Source organism: Pongo pygmaeus, chromosome 5 (assembly GCF_028885625.2).
Source record: "Pongo pygmaeus isolate AG05252 chromosome 5, NHGRI_mPonPyg2-v2.0_pri, whole genome shotgun sequence".
Classification (NCBI taxonomy): Eukaryota; Metazoa; Chordata; class Mammalia; order Primates; family Hominidae; genus Pongo; species Pongo pygmaeus.
Genome location: NC_072378.2, coordinates 166,930,431 through 166,954,860, shown reverse-complemented (window position 1 = coordinate 166,954,860; position 24,430 = coordinate 166,930,431). Strand labels below are relative to the sequence as shown.

Sequence of the window (24,430 nt, the reverse complement as noted above, 5' to 3'; positions counted from 1 at the left end):
TGATCCACTCCTGCACTTGTTGCTAATCTCCCCAACAGCCAATAGCTTTGGGTGCATGGGCGTCTGTCCCTCCCCACCCTCACTAGGTGGGGGGCAGCCCTCATCCTTCACCATGCGAACCTCTTCTGGCCTCACTGCCACCCTTCTTTGTCTTCTTACATTAGTTTTTTTTAGGGTAATAATTTCTTTTTATTATTATTATTATTATACTTTAAGTTCTAGGGTACATGTGCACAAAGGGCAGGTTTGTTACATATGTATACATGTGCCATGTTGGTGTGCTGCACCCATTAACTCGTCATTTAGCATTAGGTATATCTCCTAATGCTATCCCTCCCCCCTCCTCCACCCCATGACAGGCCCCATGTGTGATGTTCCCCACCCTGGGTCCAAGTGTTCTCATTGTTCAATTCCTACCTATGAGTGAGAAGATGCGGTGTTTGGTTTTCTGTCCTTGCAATAGTTTGCTCAGAATGATGGTTTCCAGCTTCATCCATGTCCCTGCAAAGGACATGAACTCATCATTTTTTGTGGCTGCATAGTATTCCACGGTGTATATATGCCACATTTTCTTAATCCAGTCTATCATTGATGGACATTTAGGTTGGTTCCAAGTCTTTGCTATTGTGAATAGTGCCACAATAAACATACGTGTGCATGTGTCTTTATAGCAGCATGATTTATAATCCTTTGGGTATATACCCAGTAATGGGATGGCTGGGTCAAATGGTATTTCTAGTTCTAGATCCTTGAGGAATCACCACACTGTCTTCCACAATGGTTGAACTAGTTTACAGTCCTACCAACAGTGTAAAAGTGTTCCTATTTCTCTACATCTTCTCCAGCACCTGTTGTTTCCTGACTTTTTAATGATCGCCATTCTAACTGGTGTGAGATGGTATCTCATTGTGGTTTTGATTTGCATTTCTCTGATGGCCAGTGATGATGAGCATTTTTTCATGTGTCTGTTGGCTGCATAAATGTCTTCTTTTGAGAAGTGTCTGTTCATATCCTTCGCCCACTTTTTGATGGGGTTGTTTGATTTTTTCTTGTAAATTTGTTTAAGTTTTTGTAGATTCTGGATATTAGCCCTTTGTCAGGTGGATAGATTGTAAAATTTTTCTCCCATTCTGTAGGTTGCCTGTTCACTCTGATGGTAGTTTCTTTTGCTGTGCAGAAGCTCTTTAGTTTAATTAGATTCCATTTGTCTATTTTGGCTTTTGTTGCCATTGCTTTGGTGTTTTAGACATGAAGTCCTTGCCCATGCCTATGTCCTGAATGGTATTGCCTAGGTTTTATTCTAGAGTTTTTGTGGTTTTAGGTCTAACATATAAGTCTTTAATCTATCTTGAATTAATTTTTGTATAAGGTGTAAGGAAGGGATCCAGTTTCAGCTTTCTACATACGGCTAGCCAGTTTTCCCAGCACCATTTATTAAATAGGGAATCCTTTCCCCATTGCTTGTTTTTGTCAGGTTTGTCAAAGATCAGATGGTTGTAGATGTGTGGTATTATTTCTGAGGGCTCTGTTCTGACCCATTGGTCTATATCTCTGTTTTGGTACTGGTACCATGCTGTTTTGGTTACTGTAGCCTTGTAGTACAGTTTGAAGTCAGGTAGTGTGATGCCTCCAGCTTTGTTCTCTTGGCTTAGGATTGTCTTGGCAATGCAGGCTCTTTTTTGGTTCCATATGAACTTTAAAGTAGTTTTTTCCAGTTCTGTGAAGAAAGTCATTGGTAGCTTGATGGGGATGGCATTGAATCTATAAATTACTTTGGGCAGTATGGCCATTTTCATGATATTGATTCTTCCTATCCATGAGCATGGAATGTTCTTCCATTTGTTTGTGTCTTCTTTTATTTGGTTGAGCAGTGGTTTGTAGTTCTCCTTGAAGAGGTCCTTTACATCTGTTAGGGTAATAATTTCAAAGCACATCTATGCTCATGTCACCATCCTTCTCAAGACATTTTGGTGCCTTCCGAGTGCTCTTAAGATAAAGACCAAAACCCTGAGTGTGACGGACACAGTCTACCCAGTGTGGTCTGCCTCTGCCGTGTCCCAGCTCTTATCTCAGGGGCCCTGCCCCCTCTCATAAAGAGACCCCTGCACCTCCTCCCCGCCCGGACTCTTCCCAGACTCCCTCTTCCATCTTGCACCCAGCGAACCCCTCCTCATTGTGCAGAGGTTGGCTCAAGCCTTATACCCCTGGAGAAGCATTTTCTACCTCCTGATAAATGTTGAATCCCCTCGTATGATAGGTTCTCAGGGATGAGGTAAGTCCCTTTCCCCTGTAGCACTTTCCCAGTTGTAGCTGCAGATGTATTTCTGTGGTCACTGGATCAACATCTGTCTCCCTGGTGGTGAATTGTGGGCTCTGCCAAGGTGGCAATCCTGCCCAGCAGTGCTCCCTACAGGCCCACGTGGCTGGCACAGTCTGAGCCGAGGCTCAAGAAATAGTTTATGGAATGAATAAATGTGATCAAGGCATGTAACACACAGCCTGACATGTAAGACTGGCCATCAATGTGCATGTTTCCATATTTCTTTCCTTTTTTCTATTCTTTTCATTGATCAAATGGGATCACACTGTTTGTTGAGTGAAATTTTTCAGCCTTGAGCCAACGGCATTTGATATGGAAAGGAAATGCCATGTTTTCCACCTTGCAAATGGTTTCTATACACGGAAGTGAGTAGATCTGAGAAAATATTCCAGTAGACACCAGATAGTGAGCTCTCTACAGAGAAGGTTCAACATTCAGGATCTTCTAAATTGGTGGTGAGTCAACTGCTCTCCATAAGCCTTAATCCTTGGTAACAAAATGTCACAGCTTCAGATCATACCAAATTGCAGGGTATTTTTAATTACATTAGGCGTTTTTCTCCCCTGTGGAGAGCGTGCAGGAGAGCCAGGCTCTCTTTGATCCCTGGGGGGTGGGGGTGGGGGGGTGTGTGTCCTTGCTGGAACAGCAGGAGGCCCTGGGCTGGGGCTGCTCCCTTCACCCCTGCTCCTTCCCACTTATCTGTTTGGTTTGATTAAGGAAACCGACTTGAAAGGGCCAGGTACTGGGTCACCAAGTCAGCTGTGTCCACTAGGAGGAAAAACATACTTTAAAGAAACAAAATGTTTAAGTGATTCACTGGTTAATTTGAATCAGCAGTTACTATCAGATCTGGGACTTTGTACTGGTATGTTCCAGGGCTTTGCAAGCATTTTCTGAAAAAGGCCGGATTGTTTACATTTGAGGTTTGGCTGGGGCTGGGGGGTAGGGACATATCTTGCTGCTTCTTTATGGTCTCCCGGACCGTGACTCCCATCCACCTCGTAGATGTCACTAGAGCCACTCCTAACTCATCACCTTTCCCCCACAGCACCTTGCACACCACCAGGAGACGGATCTTCCTGTAACATTGCCTGACAGTCTACACCCACTCAAAGGCCACCCCGTTTCCTGCTGGGCAAGGTCAAGTCCTGGGATGGGACATTCACATTCGCCCTCTCTGCTCAGCCTTTCCACCTGGCAGTCTCTTCCCCATCTTCGGACTAGGGCACTTGTATTTTAGGCTTTCAAGATCTCTTCCCCCATCGTGTATCCTTTCCTTTTTTCCTCCTCAACTCTTCAAAGCATTTCTTCAAAGACCACCCAAAGTGTCTACCACCGTGTTCCGCCTTCCCTTAATCCCCAGAGGCCCTTCCTTTCTACTCCACACCACTCTAGTTGGCCTTTGCTGCAGTCGGCCTCCTGGTGCTTCGACCTGGTGCTTCATCTTCCTAGCCAGCTGCAAACTGCTATAGGACAGATGATTTGTGTTCTTTTTGTATCCCCCTCGAAACAGGCAGGTCCTGCTTTGGGAGGCTGAGGCAGGTGGATCATGAGGTCAGGAGATTGAGACCATCCTGGCTAACACGGTGAAACCCCATCTCCACTAAAAATACAAAAATTAAGCCGGGCGTGGTGGCGGGCGCCTGTAATCCCAGCTACTCGCGAGGCTGAGGCAGAAGAATCGCTTGAGCCCAGGAGGTGGAGGTTGCAGTGAGCCGAGATCGCGCCACTGCACTCCAGCCTGGGAGACTCTGTCTCAAACAAACAAAGAAAAAAAAAAACAAAAAAACAAACAAAACAAAACAAAAACCAAGCAGGTCCACCGAGACACCTATCTGACAGCACCTCATCTGCAGGTGTTTATGGTTGCAGGAGCTGCTATCTCGTTTCTGGGTTCAGAGCGGGCTCGCCGCCTGTTGTGATTGAGGTTTACACAGAACTTCTTCTCCTACCAAGGGCAATAAAATCCTGAAATTCAAGTCAGTGTCCTTCAAGATAAGGTGCACAAAATCACCCATATAGGGGAGGGAGAAAACTTTTCTTCATTTTGTTTTCTAAGAATGAAAAAGTTAAGCCTAACTAATATTTCATACGCAGGCTGACCCGGCAACTCACTGTCCCATGCATCAGGCACAGCTGGGCTCTGTGGGGCCTGGAGCTTATATAACTTTGGGGATTCTCTTTAACAAAAACAATCCCAAATAAGTTATGAACGTGAATATTTACTAAGAGTATGACAAAAGCCTATATGGTAATTTTTAAAAAACAGACAGATAGCACACACTGCTGTGACACTGTGCATGTTGGTAGGGCCTTCTCAAGGCTGTCTGGGGCCCAGGCCTCATGGGCAAGTTGTGGTAAAGGGGGTACCCTGAGGGCACCTGCGGGGCAGCCGGTGCTCACATCTCTCACTTTAGCTTCCTGAGCCAAACCACAGTTTACTGCAGATGATGCCTACCCATGGGCTGCTCATGAGGCAAAACCAGCAGGCGACCTCGGAGAAATGGCAGAGACAGATCCTGGGGCACCACGAATGAGATCTTGAAAAGCTGGCCTGCAATGCCCATTCAGTCAAGGCTAAGCCAGGAGGAAAAAGGAAATGGCAAAATTGCTGAAGCCAGAAATGAATTTACATCCTGCTCTCCAAATAGGACAAACTTTTCCGAGTGTACCAGAGCCTGGAGAAACTAGCTAATGAGTGTGTGACCTGGCAAGGCATTCATAATGAAGCAATGATGCTCACTGTACCCAGTGTTTAGCTCCTACTTATAAGCGAGCCTGGGAACAATAGACACTGGGGTCCCCAACAGGGAGAAGGGCTGAAAAAACCTTCCTATCTGGGCGATGGGATCAACAGGAGCCCAAACCTCAGCATCACACAATATACGCTTGTAACTAACATGCATGCAGGCCCCCCGAATCTAAAACAAAAATAACAAAGAAAAGAAAAGAAAAATGAAGCCTTGGAAACTTTCAAACTAACTCCTACACTTCTCAGTGACATTTAAGATCATGCATTGCTGCATTGGATACTTTACAAAAATTTACTAAACTTAATAAGGATCATTTGGATGCCTCTTTTGTGAAGTTTCTGTCTTAATAGAGAAAGGTTAAAAATCATGTATCATTTGGAAAACATTGTCCTTCTGCTGAGATGAAAATTACCTCAATAAGGCCGGGCGCGGTAGCTCACGCCTGTAATCCCAGCACTTTGGGAGGCCGAGGTGGGCGGATCACAAGGTCAGGAGATTGAGACCATCCTGGCTAACACGGTGAAACCGCGTCTCCACTAAAAATACAAAAAATTAGCCAGGCGTGGTGGCCGGTGCCTATAGTCCCAGCTAGTCGGGAGGCTGAGGCAGGAGAATGGCATGAACCCGGGAGGCAGAGCTTGCAGTGAGCCGAGATTGCACCACTGCACTCCAGCCTGGACAACAGAGCAAGACTCTGTCTCAAAAAAAAAAAACAGAAAAAAAAAAAGAAAATTACCACACAAAAAAAAGAAAATTAGTATGCAGAAAATATCAAAGCAATAAACTTAAATGTATTCTTAAAGCGTATGTTGTTAGGTGACATTTAGGAAACCTTGCTGAAGGTTTGAAGAAATGAGTACTTAAACAAATGTACAATGTGAGAATATTGTTTTATAGTACACAAAAAGTTTAGATATTCGAATAGGTCTTGGTTCGTGTATTCACCAGAATCAGTTTCAATATTGAAATCTGTATTTACCTGAGTGACCATTAGTCTGTATGTGTGGGTGCCACTATAGCTGTGGTCAACACTTTGACACACTTCTGTGCAGGTCAGTGAGCAGCCACTGCTCTGAGAAAGCCTCTTCCACCTTGGCCACCCAACCCACTCCAAACCCACCTGTGAAGGGAGGCTCCTGCACCCCAGGGCTGCCAGCTTCTGAGCACTCAGATGCCTGTGCAATGCCAGCTTTCAAGTATTTTGAATATCACCCGTGTGTGTTCAATAAAGGTATATTCTCAAACGTAAATAGCTTCTTTATTTTAAAAGCAATTTAAAGAAAATCAGAGGCCAGGCGCCGTGGCTCAGGCCTGTAATCCCAGCACTTTGGGAGGCCGAGGAGGGCGGATCACGAGGTCAGGAGATTGAGACCATCCTGGCTAACACGGTGAAGCCCCATCTCTACTAAAAATACAAAAAATTAGTGCATGGTGGCGGGCGCCTGTAGTCCCAGCTACTCGGGAGGCTGAGGCAGGAGAATGGCGTGAACCCAGGAGGCGGAGATTGCAGTGAGCTAAGATGGCGCCACTGCACTCCAGCCTGGGCGACAGAGCGAGACTCCGTCTCAAAAAAAAAAAATAAAAAAAAAAGAAAATCAGTAAAAGTTAATCAGTAATGTAGTAACAGCTTTGGCAAAAATGAAACACTAATAGTGGGTAAGGTTCTAGACACGACATCACATGTGACATTAATGCACCGTGTCCTTCAAAGGTAAACTTGGCAAAATAAGTTGAACAGAGGAGTGGATGAATGATGTAGAATGCAATTAATATGGGTAACTGAACAAAGAAAAGCCCTTTTAAATACAGCAGTATTGTCATAATGGCATGCTTCATAAAATGGGCTGTGGCCATGACAGTCTTGTACCATACAGAGGTGACCAGTTATCTTTACACAGACTGCTCAGAAGATTTCAAATTACACATGAATTCCACACTCTATTATGAGAGCTGCTTCAAATGTGCTGAACTTTTCTATGATAACAAATGACTACTGGACTGTTACCTTGCAGGTAGTTTAAAATAAAAACCTAATTCAGACCTTTCAAGGTAAAGATAAAATTATCACACTTTAATTTTACACACTTTTTGTTTATTTATTTGCTTTTTAAAGATGGGGTCTCATTGTGTTGCCCAGGCTGGAGTGCAGTGGTGTGATTATAGCTTACTGCAGTCTCGAACTCCTGGCCTCAAATAGTCCTCCCACTTCAGCTTCTCAAAAGTGAATCCTAGTGACAAGCTGGGATACCAAGTGTGAGTCACCACACCTGGCCTTGACACTTTACTTATTATTAACTAAAGTCCATAGTTTACATTAGGTGTCACTATGTTGTTCATTCTGTGGGTTTTAAAAATACATAATGTAATGTATCCAGTTTTCACTGCCCTAAAAATTATCTGTGCTCTATTAATCCTTCTCTCCCCATAAAGACCCCAGCAACCATAATTTTGCCTTTTCCAGAATGTCATATAGTTGCAATCATACTGTATGTATGTAGCTTTTTTGGACTGGCTTTCTTCACTTAGTAACATGCATTTCAGTTTCCTCCATGTCTTTCTGTGACTTGATACCTCCTTTCTTTTACTTCTGCGTAATATTCCATTGCACGGATGTTCCACAGTTTGCTTATTCATTTACCGTTTGAAAGACATGGTTGCTTCCAGTTTTTGGCAATTACGAATAAAGCTGTTACAAGCATTTGCATGCAGCTTTTTTGTGAGCATAAGGTTTCAACTCATTTGGCTAAATATCTAGAAGCGCAATTGCTGGATTTTACAGTAACACTATGTTTAACTTCATATGAAACTGTAAACTCTTCCAAAGTGTCTGTACCATTTTGCATTCCATCAACAATGAATGAGAGTTCCTATTGCTCCACATCCTCACCAGCATTTGGTATTTTCAGGTTTGTTTGTTTGTTTGTTTTTGATTTTTGTTTTGGCCTTTCAATAGGTGTGTAGTGGCATCATGTTGTTTTACTTTGAAATTCCCTAGTGACATGTGATGGTGAACATCTTTCATTATGCTTATTTACCATCGACATACCTGCTTTGGTGAGGTGTCTATTCCTATCCTTTGCCCATTTCTTAGGTGGGTTGTTTGTTTTCTTATTGTTGAGTTTTGAGAGTTGAATATATATTTTGTATATATGTTCTTTTAACAGATACGTGTTTTGCTAAGACTTTCCCCCAATCTGTGGCCTGTCTCTTCATGCTCTTAACAATGTCTTTCTCAGAGAAAAGGTTAATTTTAATGAAGTCAAACTTAACATTTTTTTTCTCTCATGGTTCATGCGTTTGATGTCATATCTAACAATTCATTGCCAAACCCAAACCCAAGGTCACCTAGAGTTTTCTGCTGTTATACTCTAGAAGTATCATAATTTTGCGTTTTACATTGAGGTCTACAGTCAATTTGGAGTAACGATTTTAAAAGGTGTAAGGCCTAGATTAGTTTTTGTTTGTGTGTGTGTGTGTGTGTGTGTGTGTGTGTGTGTGTGTTTAGCAAGTATTCAGCTGTTCTAGCACCATTTTTTGAAAAGTCTGCTCTTTTTCCATTGAATTGTCTTCGCTCCTTTGTCAAAGATCAGTTGCCTCCATTTGTTTGGGTCTATTTGTGGGCTCATTATTCTGTGCCTTTGATCTATTTGTCTATTCCTTCACCAATACCACATTACCTTAATTATTCTAGCTCTACAGTACACCTTTATATCAGGTGGTGTTGGTTCTCTCACTTTTGTTCTTCCACATTGTGTTGGCTGTTCTGGGTCTTTTGCCTTTCTGTATAAACTTTAGATTCAGTTTGTTGATATTCACAAAATAACTTGCTGAGGCTTGATTGGGATTACATTGACTGTAGATATATTTGGGAAGAAATCACATCTTTGCAATGTTGAGTCCTCCTATCAGTGAATGTGGAATATCTTTCCATTTATTCAAATCTCTTTGGTTTAATCAGAGTTTTGTAGTTTTCCTCATACAAATCTTGCACATATTTTGTAAGATTTATTTCTAAATTGTTGCTGTCCTTCTCCTCCTATTCCCCCTCCCCTTTATTTTCCCACTTCCCCTCTTACTCCTCCTCCTTTTTTTGTGGGTGCTACTGTAAATGGCATTATGTTATAATTAACTATTATTATGTTTTTAACTTCAAACTTCAATTGTTCATTGCTGGTATGTAAAAAAGCAATTGACGGCTCACGCCTGTAATCCCAGCACTTTGGGAGGCCGAGGCGGGCGGATCACGAGGTCAGGAGATCCAGACCTTCCTGGCTAACACGATGAAGCCCCGTCTCTACTAAAAATACAAAAAATTAGCTGGGCATGGTGGTGGGCGCCTGTAGTCCCAGCTACTCGGGAGGCTGAGGCAGGAGAATGGTGTGAACCCAGGAGGCGGAGCTTGCAGTGAGCTGAGACGTGCCACTGCACTCCAGCCTGGGCAACAGAGCAAGACTCCATCTCAAAAAAAAAAAAAAAAAAGCAATTGACTTTCCTATATTAATCTTATATTCAGAAATCCTAATATAATCACTTATTATGCAGTTCCAGGAATATTTTTGTCAATTCTTTGGGATTTTCTACATAGATGATCATATCATCTGTGAACAGAGACAGTTTTATTTCGTCTTTCTCTATCTGTATAGCTTCCTTTTCTTGCTTTGTTGCATTAGTTAGAATTTCTATTACAATGCTGGCGAAGAGTGGTATGAGGTGACCTCCTTGCCTTTAGGGGGAAAGCATCTAGCTTCTTCTCACCATTAAGTATGATATTAGCTGTAGCTCTTTTGTAGATGTTCTTCATCAAGTTGAGGGGGTTCCCTTTTATTTGTAGTTTGCTGAGAGTGTTTTAAATGATCATAAATGGGTTTTGTATTTTGTCAGAATTTTTTTTCATCTATTGCATCTACTGATAAAGAAAAGAGATTTTCTTTTCTAATCTATTGATGAGATGGATTGCATTAATTGTTTTTTGAATATTAAACAGCTTTGCATACTTTGGATAAATCCCACTTAGTGTATAATTCTTTTTATACAATGTATACATTGTTATATACTATATCATTTGAATGTATAAAAAGTTTTATATATATTCTTTTATTACCTTAATATTTTGTTGAGAGATGTTCATTTTTTGAACATGGCTCAAAATGGTATTTTTGCTCAAATAGTTCTTGAGCAAATGAACATTCTCTATGATTGTTAATTTGCTCAAGAACTATTTGTGAAAAAGTCTATCCCATCTCCATTGAATTGTTTTTGCATCTTTGTAGAAAGTCAGTTGGGCATATTTGGTAGGTTTGTTTCCGGCCGCTCTAATCTGTTCCATCAATCCATGTGTATATCTCCCTACCAGTATCATACAGTCTTAAATACTGTAGTTATATAGTAAGCTCTAACATTGGGAAGGGTGATTCTCCCTTTACTCTTCATTTTCAATTTCTTTTGCCTGTTCTGGCCCTTTTCTTTTCTATATAAATTTTATTTATTTAGTTAGTTTTGAGACAGGGTCTCATTCTTTGCCCAGGCTTTAGTGCAGTAGCACTGAAGCCTCAACCTTCTGGGCTCAAGAAATCCTCCCATCTCAGCCTACCGAGTAAGCTGGGACTACAGGCATTTGCCACATACTCGGCTAATTATTTATTACTATTTTTATTATTATTGTTATTCTTGAGACAGAGTCCTAGCTCTATCATACAGGCTAGAGTGCAGTGGGATGATCTTGGCTCACTGCAACCTCCGCCTCCCGGGTTCAAGCAATTCTCCTTCCTCAGCCTCCTGAGTAGCTGGGACTACAGGTGTGCACCACCACGTCTGCCTAATTTTTGTATTTTTAGTAGAAATGGGGCTTCCCCATATTGGCCAGGCTAGTCTTGAACTCCTGACCTCAAGTGATCTGCCCACCTTGGCCTCCCAAAGTGCTGGGATTACAGGCATGAGCCGCTGCACCCAGCCTTGGCTAATTATTTTATTTTTTATGAAGGCAGGGTCTAACTATATTGCCAGGCTAGTCTCGAACTCCTGGGCCCAAGTGATCCTCCCAGCTAGGCCTCTCAAAGCACTGGGATTACAGGTGTGAGCCACCAAGCCCAGTCCATATAAATTTTAGAATAATCTTGTCTATGTTTACAAAAATTTGGCTAGAATTTTGATATGGATCACATCATACATATGGATCAATGTGTGGAGAATTGACATCTTTAATAAGTTGACTCTTATAATCCATGAATATAGTTAGGTCTTTCCAACTATTTAGGCCTTCTTTGATTTCTTTTATCAGCATTTGGTAATTTTCAGCATACAGAATCTGTATATGTGTTTCTAGATTTATACATAAGATTTCATTTTCTTTAGAACAATTATAAATAATTTGTTTGTATTTCTACCTGTTCATTTTTAGAATAGAAATGCATTAGATTTTTATGTATTGATCTTGCATCCGGCAATCTTACTGAGCTCTTTTACTAGTTCTGAAAGGTTTTTATGTAGGTTGCTTGAGTTCTTCTGTATAGATAATCATGTCATCTGTAGTGGAAACAGTCATATTTTCCTTTCCAGTCTGTATGGCCTTTCTTTCCTCTTCTTCTTCCTCTTCCTCCTCCTCTACTTCTAAGTTGTCAAATTTATGATTTAAAAGTTGTAGTATTCCCTTACTATCATTTTAGTTTTTTCTGGCTTTATGAGGTATACTTGACAAGTAAAAATTGTGTATCTTTAAGGTGTACAACATGTTTTAATTTATGTATAATTGTGAAATGATTACATTTAAGCTAACTTATTCATCACCTTACATAGTTATGATTTGTGTGTGTGTGTGCATGTGGTGAGAACACTTAAGATCAACTTTTTTTTTTTTTTTTTTTTGAGATAGAGTTTCGATCTTGTTGCCCAAGCTGGAGTGCAATGGTGCCATCTCGGCTCACTACAACCTCTGCCTCCTGGGTTCAAGCAATTCTCCTGCCTCAGCCTCCTCAGTAGCAGGGATTACAGGCACCCACCACCACACCCAGTTAATTTTTTGTATTTTTAGTAGAGACAGGGTTTCACCATGTTTTCCAGGCTGGTCTTGAACTCCTGACTTCAGGTGATCCACTTGCCTCAGCCTCCCAAAGTGCTGGGATTACAGGCATGAGCCACTGCACCTGGCCAAGATAAACTCTTTTAGTAAATTTCAAGCATACAATACAGTATTGTTAACTGTAGTTACCATGGTGTACATTGGATCTTCAGAATGTATTCATCCTGCATAACTGAACCTTTGTACCCTTTGACCAACATTTCCCTATCCTTCCCCTCCAGCCCTTGTCAGCCACCATCTTACTCTGTGCTTTCATGAGTTCCAATTTTTCAGATTGCACATGTGAGATGATGCAGCATTTGTTTTTCTGTGTCTGACTTATTTTACTTAGCATAGTGCCCTCCAGGTTCATGCATGTTGTCACAAATGGCAAGATTTCCTTTCTTTTCAAAGCTGAATAATATCGCACTGTATATTAATATACCCATGTTTTCTTTATCTATTCATTTATCAGTGGACAAATGATAAGAGATAAGATTGTTTCCGTATTTTGGCTATTGAGAATAATGCTGCGATAAACATGGGGGTGCAATATCTCTTTGAGACACTGATTTCATTTCCTTTGGATAAGTACCTAGTAATGTAATTGCTGGATCATATGCTAGTTCTTATTTATCATTTTTTTTTTTTGAGATGGAGTTTCGCTGTAATCACCCAGGCTGGAGTGCAGTGGCATGATCTCAGCTCACAGCAATCTCCGCCTCCAGGGTTCAAATGATTCTCCTGCCTCAGCCTCCCAAGTAGCTGGGATTACAGGTGCCCACCACCATGCCCGGAAAATTTTTTTGTATTTTTAGTAGAGACAGGGTTTCGCCATGTTGGCCAGGCTGGTCTCAAGCTCCTGACTTCAGGTGATCCGCCCATCTTGGCCTCCCAAAGTGCTGGGATTACAGGTGTGAGTCACCATGCCTGGCCTTATTTATAATTTTTTAAGGAACTTCACACTGTTTTTTATAGTGGCTATACCAATTTACATTACAAACTATGCATAATGGTTCCCTTTTTTCCATATTCTCACCAACACGTTATCTTTTGTGAGGTGTAAGGTGATATCTTTTTGTGATTTTGATGTCCATTTCCCTGAAAATTAGTGATGTTGAGCACACTTTCATATACCTGTTGGCCATTTGTATGTCGTCTTTTGAGAAATATCTATTCAGTGCCTTATCCCATTGTTTAATTGGGTTATTTATTTTGCTTGTTCATTTGTTTGCTGTTGGGTTGTTTGAGTTTCTTGTATATTTTGAATATTAGCCCCTTATTAGATATATGGTTTGCAAATATTTTCTCCCACTCTGTAGGTTGTTTTTTTGTTCTGTGGATTGTTTCCTTTGCTGTGCAGAAGCTTTTCATTTTACACAATCCCACTGGTTTATTTTTGCTTTTATTGCCTGTGCTTTTTGTGTCATATCCACAAAACAATTGCTCAGACCAATGTCAAGAAACTTTTCCATTAGGTTTTCTTTTAGTAGTTTTATGATTTCAGGACTTATGTTTAAGTCTTTAATCTATTTTCAGTTGATTTTTGCATATGGTATGAGAAAAAGTCCACTTTCATTCTTCTGCACATGGATATCCAGTTTTCCCAACAGTATTTATTGAAGAGACTATTATTTCCCCATTGTGTGTTTTTGGCACTCTTGTTAAATATCAATTGACCCACAGATGCGTAGATTTGTTTCTGGGCTCTCTATTCTGTTCCATTGGTTTAAATGACTGTTTTTATGTCAGAGCCATGCTGTTTTGATTACTATAGCTGTGTTATATATTTTGAAGTCAGGTAGTGTAATGCCTCCAGTTTTATCTTACTTGCTCAAGATAGACTTACCTCCTTAGAGTCTTTTGTGGTTCCTTACACATTTTAGGTTTGTTCCTCTATAGCTATAAAAAAATGCCATTGGAGTTTTAATAGGGATTGTGTTGAATCTTAGATCTCTTTGGGTAGTATGAATATTTTGACAATATTAATTTTTTCAGTTTTCAATCCATGAACACAGGATGTCTTTCTGTTTATCTGTGTCTTCTTTAATTTTCTTCATTATTGTTTTATAATTTTCAGTGTCAAGTTTTTCATGTCTTTGGTTAAGTGTATTCCTATTTTATTCTTTTTGTTGCTGTTGTGAATGGAATTGCTTTCCTAATTTCTTTTTCAGATAGTTCATTCTTTGTGTATAGAAGCACAATTGATTTTTGTTATTTTGTATTCTGCAGCTTTACTGAATTCATTTATAAGGTCTAACTATCTTTTGTTAATATTATTCTTTAATATTGTTTTAATGATTGAAGGATTGATCTGTACTGATATTCCCTGTTTTATTAGTGATTTTTTGTCTGACCTTGGTGATTTATGGTTTTTTTTTTTATTTTTGTAAGTCTTGCTAGAGACTTTTAGATTTTTTGAGATTTTTTTAAAGAACTGCTTTTTGTTTCACTGATTTTTTCTACTTCTTTCCTGTTTTCGATTTTATTGAGTTATTCTATCTTCATTATTTCTTTCCTTCTGCTTGCTTTGTGTTTAGTTTGCACTTCTTTTTCTAGTTTTGTGAGGTAGAAACTTAGAGAAATGATTTCAGGCTTTTCCTCTTTTCATATATATGCATATATATGACATTTATATATGTCATAAATTTTCCTTTTAACACTGCTTTAGCTGCATCTCACAAATTTTGACACATTTTGTTTTCATTATTATTCAGTTCAATATATTTTCAGATTTCTTCTGAGATTTACTTTTTGATGTTTAATTATTTAGGAGTGTGTTGGTTACTTTCCAAATATTTAAAGATTTTCCTTTGTCTTTCTGTATTGATTTCTAGTATGATTCTCTTATGACCAGAAAACATACTTTGTATAATTTTAATTCTTTCAAATTTATTGATTTTTAAAAATCACCTAAGATATGGTCTATCTTGGTAAACATTTATGGATGTTTGAAAAGAATGTGTATTCTGCTATCTTGGGGTGGAATGCTCTACAAATCATGCTGACTGACGGTATTGTTCAGTTCTTTATCCTTGCCAATTTTCTGTTTAATAGTTCTATCAGTTGCTGAAAGAGAAGTGATGAAGTCTCCAACTATAATTGCGAGTTTGTCTATTTTTCCTTTCAGTTATTTCCTTTTTTTTTTCCCTGAGACGGAGTCTCACTCTGTCACCCAGGCTGGAGGGCAGTGGCATGATCTTGGCTCACTGCAACCTCTGCCTCATGCGATTCTCCTGCCTCAGCCTCCTGAGTAGGTGGGACTACAGGCGCACACCACCATGCTTGGCTAATTTTTGTATTCTTGGTAGAGGCAGGGTTTCACCATGTTGGCCAGGCTGGTCTCGAACTCCTGACCTCAAGTGATCTGCTTGCCTCGGTTCCCAAAGTGCTGGGATGACAGGCGTGAGCCACCAACATATGTAGATGGCACGTAGTTGGGTAGTGTATTTCTATCTATTTTTGCCAATCTCTGTCATTGAACTGATGGATTTAGATTAGAATTGATATTTAGGGTTTAAGTCTGTCACTGTATTACCTGTTTTCTGTTTCTCGTTTCCTTTTCTTTTCCTTCCTGTAGATTACCTCAGCATTTTCTAGAATTCCATTCTACTTTATTCATGTATTTAAAAATCATATCACCTTGTATTGTCCTCCTGGTGATTGTACTCTCTCTCTCTCTCTCTCTATATATATATATATATGCACACACACATATACATATGTATAGATGTAACTTATCATAGTGTCCTCATATAAAAATTGTACCACTTTGAGTGAAGTATTGAATGTTTACTTCCATTTAGGCCCCTTGACACTTCCTACTTTTTAAATAAAATGTTCCTAAGTATTTTACATTGAGCACTGCATCATATGGTGTTAGGTTTGCTTCAGCCACCAAATATGATTTAAGAAACTTTTGAGAAGGTGAGTCTATTGCTTTTACCTCTATTTTCACCCAATGTGTCAGCCTGCTAAGACTGCCATAACAACATACCACAGGCAGGCAGCTTAAACAACAGAAATGGATTTTTGCACAGTTCTGCGGGCTGGAAGTCCAAGATCAAGGCGCCAGCAGGAGTGTTTCTCGTGAGCCTCTCTTCGCAGGGTGCAGACGGCTGCCTCCTTGCTGTGTCCTCACATGGCCTTTTCTCTATGCAAGTGTGTCGCTGGTATCTCTTCCTTTTCTTATATAAACAACAGTCCTCCTGGATTAGAGTTTCACCCTCATGACCCCATTTTACCTAACAACCCATTTACAGGCCCTATCAAGAAATACAGTCACATCAGGGATTGGAGTTTCAACACATGTATTTTAGAGGAATGCAATTCAGTCCAGATGGCTTTTTTCTATTCAGAAAAAAAAATTAAACAATTCATGAATTTCTGTGTCATCCTTGTGCAGGGGCCATGTTAATTTTCTCTGAATGGTTTCAATTTTAGTCTAAATGTTGCCAAAGTCATTGTGCCAATAGGTTTTTGAATACTTAAATAACTGCTATTGACTGAGTCTCTTTCTTACCATAGAACTTGGAATTTAGAAATTTTTAATGATACAGACCCATTTTCAAAAGCAAGTTAACGTCTCTTCATCTCATTTGACAGGACCTTAACATACCCCTAAAGCATTATACATTTACCAGTGTATTGGGGCAATTGGTGACATTTGAATTAGTCTGTAAATTAGATAATAGTATTATAGCAACATTCAACTTCCCGAATTTCATCATTTTACTGAAGTTATATAAGAGAATAACCTTTTTATTGGGAGATATATGAGGAAGTTATTTAGGGGCTAAGTTTCATTATGTCTGTAAATTACCCTCAAATGATGAAATCCTGACATAATTAAATGCATATGCATGTATCTCCACATATATGTAAAGAGAGAAAGAGAGACGTGAAACATGTTTTATGAGACAATGTGACAAAATGTTCACGATTGATACATCTAGCTGAAGGAGTCATTTTATTATGACTGCAACTTGTGTAAGTTTGAAATGTTTTCAAAATTAACAGTTTGAAACTTACACATTAAAAAACAAAAAACCCCACTTTACCTGGAGGTATCATGCATTCCAAGATAAAAATAGAATGAGTTCTACTTTTTCTTCTGTAAATATTATTATTAGTAAAGACAGATTTACTAGAAAACAAAATTACGATGTGAACCTTAACTATATTCAGTAGTCAGTGCGTGTTTCCAAGCATGGATAAGAGTGTCAGAGAATTAATAATAATCAATTGTTATTGATTTCCTTGGGACATCTTGGGAGACCCAATGGTGTTGTCTGAGATGGGGGATGCGGGGAATGTGGGCTCACCCTAAGCAAATGGACGAGTTTACTCGGAGTTAGAAATACTTTGAAACAAAATCTGGAAGCAAAGAAATTTTCTGCAGTTGAAGACTGGCAGAAAACCAACTAGATTCCTGTACTCAGACAGTCAATTGGCTAGTGTTCCGATTAAAGTGGGTAGTTACTTATGTACAACCCTTGAAAACAAGGACACATATTTGAAAACTCAGGTAGCTAATTTGACAGACCATTTCAGAGCAGTGAAACATTCAAAATGGGTTGGGAAAATGAAAACATAAAAAAGAAACAGAGGACGTGCACTGTGGCTCATGCTTGTAATCCTAGCACTTTGGGAGGCCGAGGTAAGAGGATCACTTGAGGCCCTGGTTTGAGGCCAGCCTGGGCAACATAACAAGACCCTGTCTACACATACACACACAAACACACACACACACAGACATACACGCGGGCAGGCTTGGAGGTGTGTCTGTAGTTTCAGCTACTTGGGAGGCCAAAGTGGGAGAGTCACTTGAACTCCTGGGTTACAGGAGCCATTATTATACTACTGCACTCTTGCCTAAGCTACAGAGCAAGACCCTGTCTCTGAAACAAACAAACAAAAAAGATAACAGATGCTTTGAGATCTAGACTTGAGTCTCTCGCAGCAGCATTTGAGAATGTTCATAAGCGGTGAGATAAAGCGGTGAGATAAAGTCAGTTCTAGACTAAAACAAGAAAATATTTAAACATTTTTTAGGCAAGTATGACTCTCTTGGACAAGAACAGGAAATATTGAAAGATTCCTTAACTGACAATGAATGGTTTGAAACACACACTCAAACTTACAATTTGAAAATAATTATTTCTAATTGTAAAACTCAAGCACATAGAACATGAGAATATGTAAAGTCTTCATTATAATTCCAAAATTGGCATGAAACCACAGCATGCCACCTCACTAGCAACATGTTAGGTGTCCCTTTGCAGAGGTTGATGCACGAGGACCATAACCCATCTTCCAGTCCTCAGACGTCCCGGAGAGCATCAGGGAGACCTTGAGGAAGACACGATCACTTCTGAGCTCACGTGGAGATTCACCACCCAGGCTACTGATTAGAAGAAAAGAGGAGGAAGAAGAGAGGAAGAGAAGGCCCAGGAAGAGTAGGAGGAGGATGAGAGGGAAGAGAGGAAGGAAGAGCAAGAGGAAGAAGAGGAGGGAGCAAGGATGGATGAGACCGAGGCCTGCAAGCAGAAAGAGGGCGCCTCTATCACCACTTGGCCGAGTGAAATCTCTGCCAGCACCTGTCACTGCCAGGCAAATGTTCCCAACAAGCATAGCAGTGACTTAATGCCGGACCTTTACAGAGAGCACCACTGCTCCCAGCTTCAAATCCTAAATCCAACACTCCCACATGGGAAAAGACTATACTGATGGGAGTGATTGTGTTTATCCTCCAAAGGGACCCCCAAAGGAAAAGTTTCTCACTAGGATTTTGTCATTTTGGCAAAGTGAAAGCAGCTTGACCTGATAGGGATCCTTTGTGGCTTAAACTCCTGGCACATTTTTGGGTGTGCATGGAAAAAAATATAACTTACAAAATAGAGTGAAGAGTCAGGCCCCTGGGAGGCAGGTGATGCCAGCCCCATTCAAACCAGCATGGGCGTTGGGCTGCATGTGGACCTGCCCACAGGGATGGAGCGGGCTGGCCTTGGCCACGCCTGGACTGCCATGGTGTCTTCCTCAGCAGCCTCTCCCCTCTCCACGCCACTTCATTTTCTGCATCATTATCGCCTCCTGTGGTTCAGCCCCATCCGGCCTGGGCAGGAACCATAATCTTGGTCACTGACATCCCAGAGGAAGGCCAGACCTTCCCTTCCCTTTACCTGGCATCACCTCTGCAACCTGGAGAGGGAGGAGAGGGACAATTAATTCCCCAAGGGCTTTGGAGCTATTGCCAGCCAGGGGAAGAAACGGACAGCACTTAAGAGGTGACAACACTTGGCAGGGTCAACGTGGCCGGATTGGAGGCTCCCATCAAGAAAACCACAATAAGGGTGTGAATCCTTTACTGGCAACTAAGGTATCGAGGTTCTCTCATCAAAATTAACTAGAAGGCTGGCGTGACCCACAGAGAGAAGGAATAGCAAAGAAGACTCTGTATAACCAAGACAATCCTTAGCAAAAAGAACAAAGCTAGAGGCATCATGCTACCTGACTTCAAACTATACTACAAGGCTACAGTAGCCAAAACAGCATGGTGCTGATATCAAAACAGACATATAGACTAATGGAGCAGAACAGAGACCTCAGAAATAACACCACACATCTATAACCATCGGATCTTCAACAAACCTGACAAAAACAAGCAATGGGGAAAGGGTCTCCTATTCAGTAAATGAGGCTGGGAAAACTGGCTAGCCATGTGCAGAAAACTGAAACTGGATTCCTTCCTCACACCTTACATAAAAATTAAGTCAAGATGAGTTAAAGACTTAAATGTAAAACACAAAACCATCAAAACCCTAGAAAAAAACCTAGGCAATACCATTCAGGACATAGGCATGGGCAAAGACTTCATGACAAAAATGCCAAAAGCAATCGCAACAAAAGCCAAAATTGACAAATGAGATTTAATTAAACTAAAGAGTTTCTGCACAGCAAAAGAAATTATCATCAGAATGAACAGGGATCCTACAGAATGGGAGAAAATTTTTGCAATCTATCCATCTGACAAATGTCTAATATCCAGAATCTACAAGGAACTTAAACAAATTTACAAGAAAAAAAACAACTCCATCAAAAAGTGGGCAAATGATATGAACAGACACTTCTCAAAAGAAGACATTTACGTGGCCGAAAAACATATGAAATAAAACTCAACATCACTGATTATTAGAGAAATGCAAATCAAAACCACAATGAGATACCACCTCATGTCTGTCAGAATGCCGATTATTAAGAAGTCAGGAAACAATAGATGCTGGTGAGGCTGTGGAGAAATAGGAACACTTTTACACTGTTGGTAGGAATGTAAATTAGTTCAACCATTGTGGAAGACAGTATGGTTATTCCTCAAGGATCTAGAAACAGAAATACCATTTGACCTAGCAATCACATTACTGGGTATATATCCCCAAAAATATAAGTCATTCTACTACAAAGACACATGCACATTTATGTTTACTGCAGCACTATTCACAATAGCGAAGACATGGAACCAACTCAAATGCCCATCAGTGATAGACTGGATAAAGAAAATGTGATACAGACACCATGGAATACTATGCAGCCATAAAAAAGAATGAAATCATGTCCTTTGCAGGGACATGGATGAAGCTTGGAAGCCATCATTCTCAGCAAACTAACACAGGAACAGAAAACCAAACGCCGCATGTTCTCACTCATAAGTGGGAGTTGGACATTGAGAACACCTGGACACAGAGAGGGGAACACACACCAGGGCCTGTTGGGAGGTGGGGGGTGGGAGGTGAGGGGAGGGGACATAGAGGACGGGTCAATAGGTGAAGCAAGCCACCATGGCACACATATACCTATATAACAAACCTTCACATTCTGCGCATGTATCCCAGTTTTGTTTCGTTTCGTTTTTTTAGAAGAAATGAAAAAAAAGCAGCACAAAACTTAACTTAAAAATTTGCATAAAATTGGTGATTACAATTATGATACATAATTACAATAGAGTATTATAAGGGCCATAGTAGAGGGAAACAAAGTTAAAAACATGAAAGTAAAAGATTCAAGATTTTTCAGAATATCACTTTTTTTTTCTCACTTTGTCACCCAGGCTGGAGTGCAATGGTGCGATCTCATCTCACTGGAGCCTCAACCTCCGGGGCTCAAGTGATTCTTCCGCCTCAGCCCTCCAAGTAGCTGGGACTACAGGCATGCACCACCACGCTCAGCTAATTTTTCTGTACTTTTTGTAGAGAAAGGGTTTTGCCATGTTGCCCAGGCTGGTCTCAAACTCCTGAGCTCAAGTGATCTACCTGCCTCGGCCTCCAAAGTGCTGGGATTACAGGTGTGAGCCACCGCACCAGGCCCAGAATATAACTTTTTAAGTTCTGATTGGACGCTGTGGTTCTTAGCCAAGATGGCTAATCCCATACTCAGTGTAAATAGCCATTGAACCAATTTGACTATTAAAATAGCTTCAGTTTGGAATGTGTTCTGCAGCCCTGTAATAACACATCCTTTTATTCCCTGAACCAAAGACTTATCCTCGATTGAGCTTACTTCTGCCAGCAGCAAAAGAATCAGACATCTGTGGTTCCTGGGTCCAAGGATCACAGGCATCTTTTTCAGTGGGAAGTAGCTATCAACAGAGCCCTCGGCAAGATCAGGACAAGGGTAACTGCCTTTAGTCCCAGCTCCAAATATCTTCCATACCTCCCTTCTGTAGCCCCTCTGCTTTGTTTAGCATCTACAGGATGAGAACAGCAGCATCTACACCCTGGGCTATGGGGAATCACACATCTTTCTCTACGTTCTCACACACAACACCCTTAACCCCACATGTGAGGGTTCTTTCCACACTGATTAATTCTCCAAAGCCAGGTGGCTGCCACAATTCTATTCAATTCTGACGCTCTCCACCTGAAGTTAGCAGCAGACCTATAAGCTAAGGGCTTAGACGCCTGGACTGCCCCCTTTACGGATGCCAATCATCCACTGTACTTCTGACCAACAGACAGTAAACTGGGGGTTCCCATGACCTTCTTTTAGGGTTCCATAATTTGCTAGAATGGCTGAAGAACTCAAGGAAACACTCTTTTTATGTTTACAGGTTTACCATAAAGAATATTATAAAGCAGCAGTCCCCAGCCTTTTTGGCCACGAGGGACCAGTTTCATGGGAAACAATTTTTCCACAGACTGGGGTCGGGGGGATGGTTTTGGGATGATTCAAGCAGATTATATTGATTGTGCACTTTATTTCTATTGTCATTACATTGTAATATATAATGAAATAATGATACAACTCACCATAATGTAGAATCAGTGGGAGCCCTGAGCTTGTTTTCCTGCAACTAGACAGTCCTACATGGGGGTGACGGGAGACAGAGACAGATCATCACGCATTAGATTCTCATGAGGAGCAGGCAACCTGGATCCCTCGCGCGTGTAGTTCACAATAGGTTTCACGCTCCTATGAGAATCTAATGCTGCTGCCAGCCTGGCAGGAGGCAGAGCTCAGGGGATAATGCAAGTGATAGGGAGTGACTGTAAATACACAGGAAGCTTCGCCAGTCGCTCACCTCCTGCTGTGCGGCCTGGTTCCCAACAGGCCACAGACTGGTACAGGTCTGTGGCCAGGGGGTTGGGGCCCCTTTTATAAAGGACACAGATGAACAGTGAGGTGGGGAATATGCAGGATGAGGTCTGAAGGGTCCTGAGTGCAGCAGTTGGGGGGTGCCACCCTCTTGGCACCTGGACACGTTCACTAACCTGGAAGCTCATCAAATACAGTTATTAAGAGATTTTATAGCGGTTGATTGCCAGCACCCCCACCCCCTTTCCCAGAGGCAGGTGGGTGAGGCTGAAAGTTCCCACCCTCTACTGGCATGGTCTTTCTCATGCCCACCCCATCCCGAGGCTGTCCCAGGACCCAGCTTCGCTTACTTTGTTAGCAGGCACTCAGGTGTGATGGGAAGGGGCTCCTGGCCAACACCAAAGACAGCCCCGACACTCAGGAAAGGCGTTTAGGGGCTGTGTGCCAGGAATGGGGGACAAAAACCCAATTTATTTAAAAAAATTTTTTTAATTTAAAAATTGTTTCAGAAATTTAAAAAAAATAATTTTTTTTTTTTTTTTTACTTTCGAAAGCTGTTTAACTTTTTTTTTTTTTTTTTTTTTAATGAAATAGATTTCTTGTCATTCCACAGGGTGGTAGAGATCAAATCCAGGATGGGACACGAGGGCTTAACCCTAACCCTAACCCCTAACAGGAAAGACCTGTGCTTCTCAAGCAGGGGAAGCACCCCCAGGGACTGAGGAGAAAGGGGCCCTTCAAGAGCGGGTAGTGCACAATTCCTGGGCATTGACTGCACCTGAAGATATGCTCAAAAAACCATTCTTCCAACAAGGAAGCAAACACAAGTACTTTAAGCAGTAAAAGGAAAGTTAACCAGATTTTTGAGTAAAACATGTGACTTCAAAGAGATTTTTACCCTTGAGGTGAGCTGAGTCCCAGATGTGCTGGGCTGTGAGCTCGCCTTCCTCTGACACTGGTAGGTCTTCAGGGAAGCCGGGGAGAAACTGTATTAGTCTGTTTTCACCCTGTTGGTAAAGACATACCTGAGACTGGGTAATTTATAAAGAAAAAGAGGTTTAATGGACTCACAGTTCCACGTGGCTGGGGAGGCCTCACAATCATAGTGGAAGGCAAAGGCATGTCTTACATAGCAGCAGACAAGACAGAATGAGGACCAAGCAAAAGGGTTTTCTTCGTAGAAAACCATCAGATCTCGCGAGACTCACTACCATGAGCACAGTATGGGGGAATTGCCCCCGTGATACAATTATCTCCTACCAAGTCCCTCCCACAACAAGTGGGAGTGATGGGAGCTATAGTTCAAGAAGAGATATGGGTGGGAACACAGCCAAACCACACCACAAACCCTACCTTTTTTTTTTCAATTTTTTAAAGATCTATAAATATAAAGGCAGCGTAGAACTCAGGGAGCCTGGACTTGGCACAGCCTAGAACTAACACACTTCAGATTCGCTTTGCCTGGAGGACTGGAAGGATGGGCCTGCTTGGGGCATGAGAGACCAGAGCTTTCTGGCAAAAATCCTCAGCCCAAGGTTAGGCACAGTGCAAATTTGGTCCCAGGACATCAGGCCAGTTTGAGAGGCCCAAAGAGCCATGCCTGAGTCCCGGAGGCCAATGGATTAGTTCAAGAACATTAAACCAAGGTGTGTGTTGCAAGAAATTTCCCTAAGGTGTTTGTTGCAAAAGATACATTAAAATCCTAAGTCCTGGGGC

At 41.2% G+C, this 24,430-nt stretch overlaps 1 non-coding gene across 1 annotated transcript; it reads right to left on the bottom strand.

The window, feature by feature from the left end:
• Positions 1-16,487: 16,487 nt before the first annotated feature.
• Positions 16,488-16,591, bottom strand: LOC129039677 (U6 spliceosomal RNA). Its single transcript, XR_008503399.1, has one exon. It is a non-coding gene; the product is annotated as a U6 spliceosomal RNA (small nuclear RNA).
• Between the last annotated feature and the right edge of the window lie 7,839 nt (positions 16,592-24,430).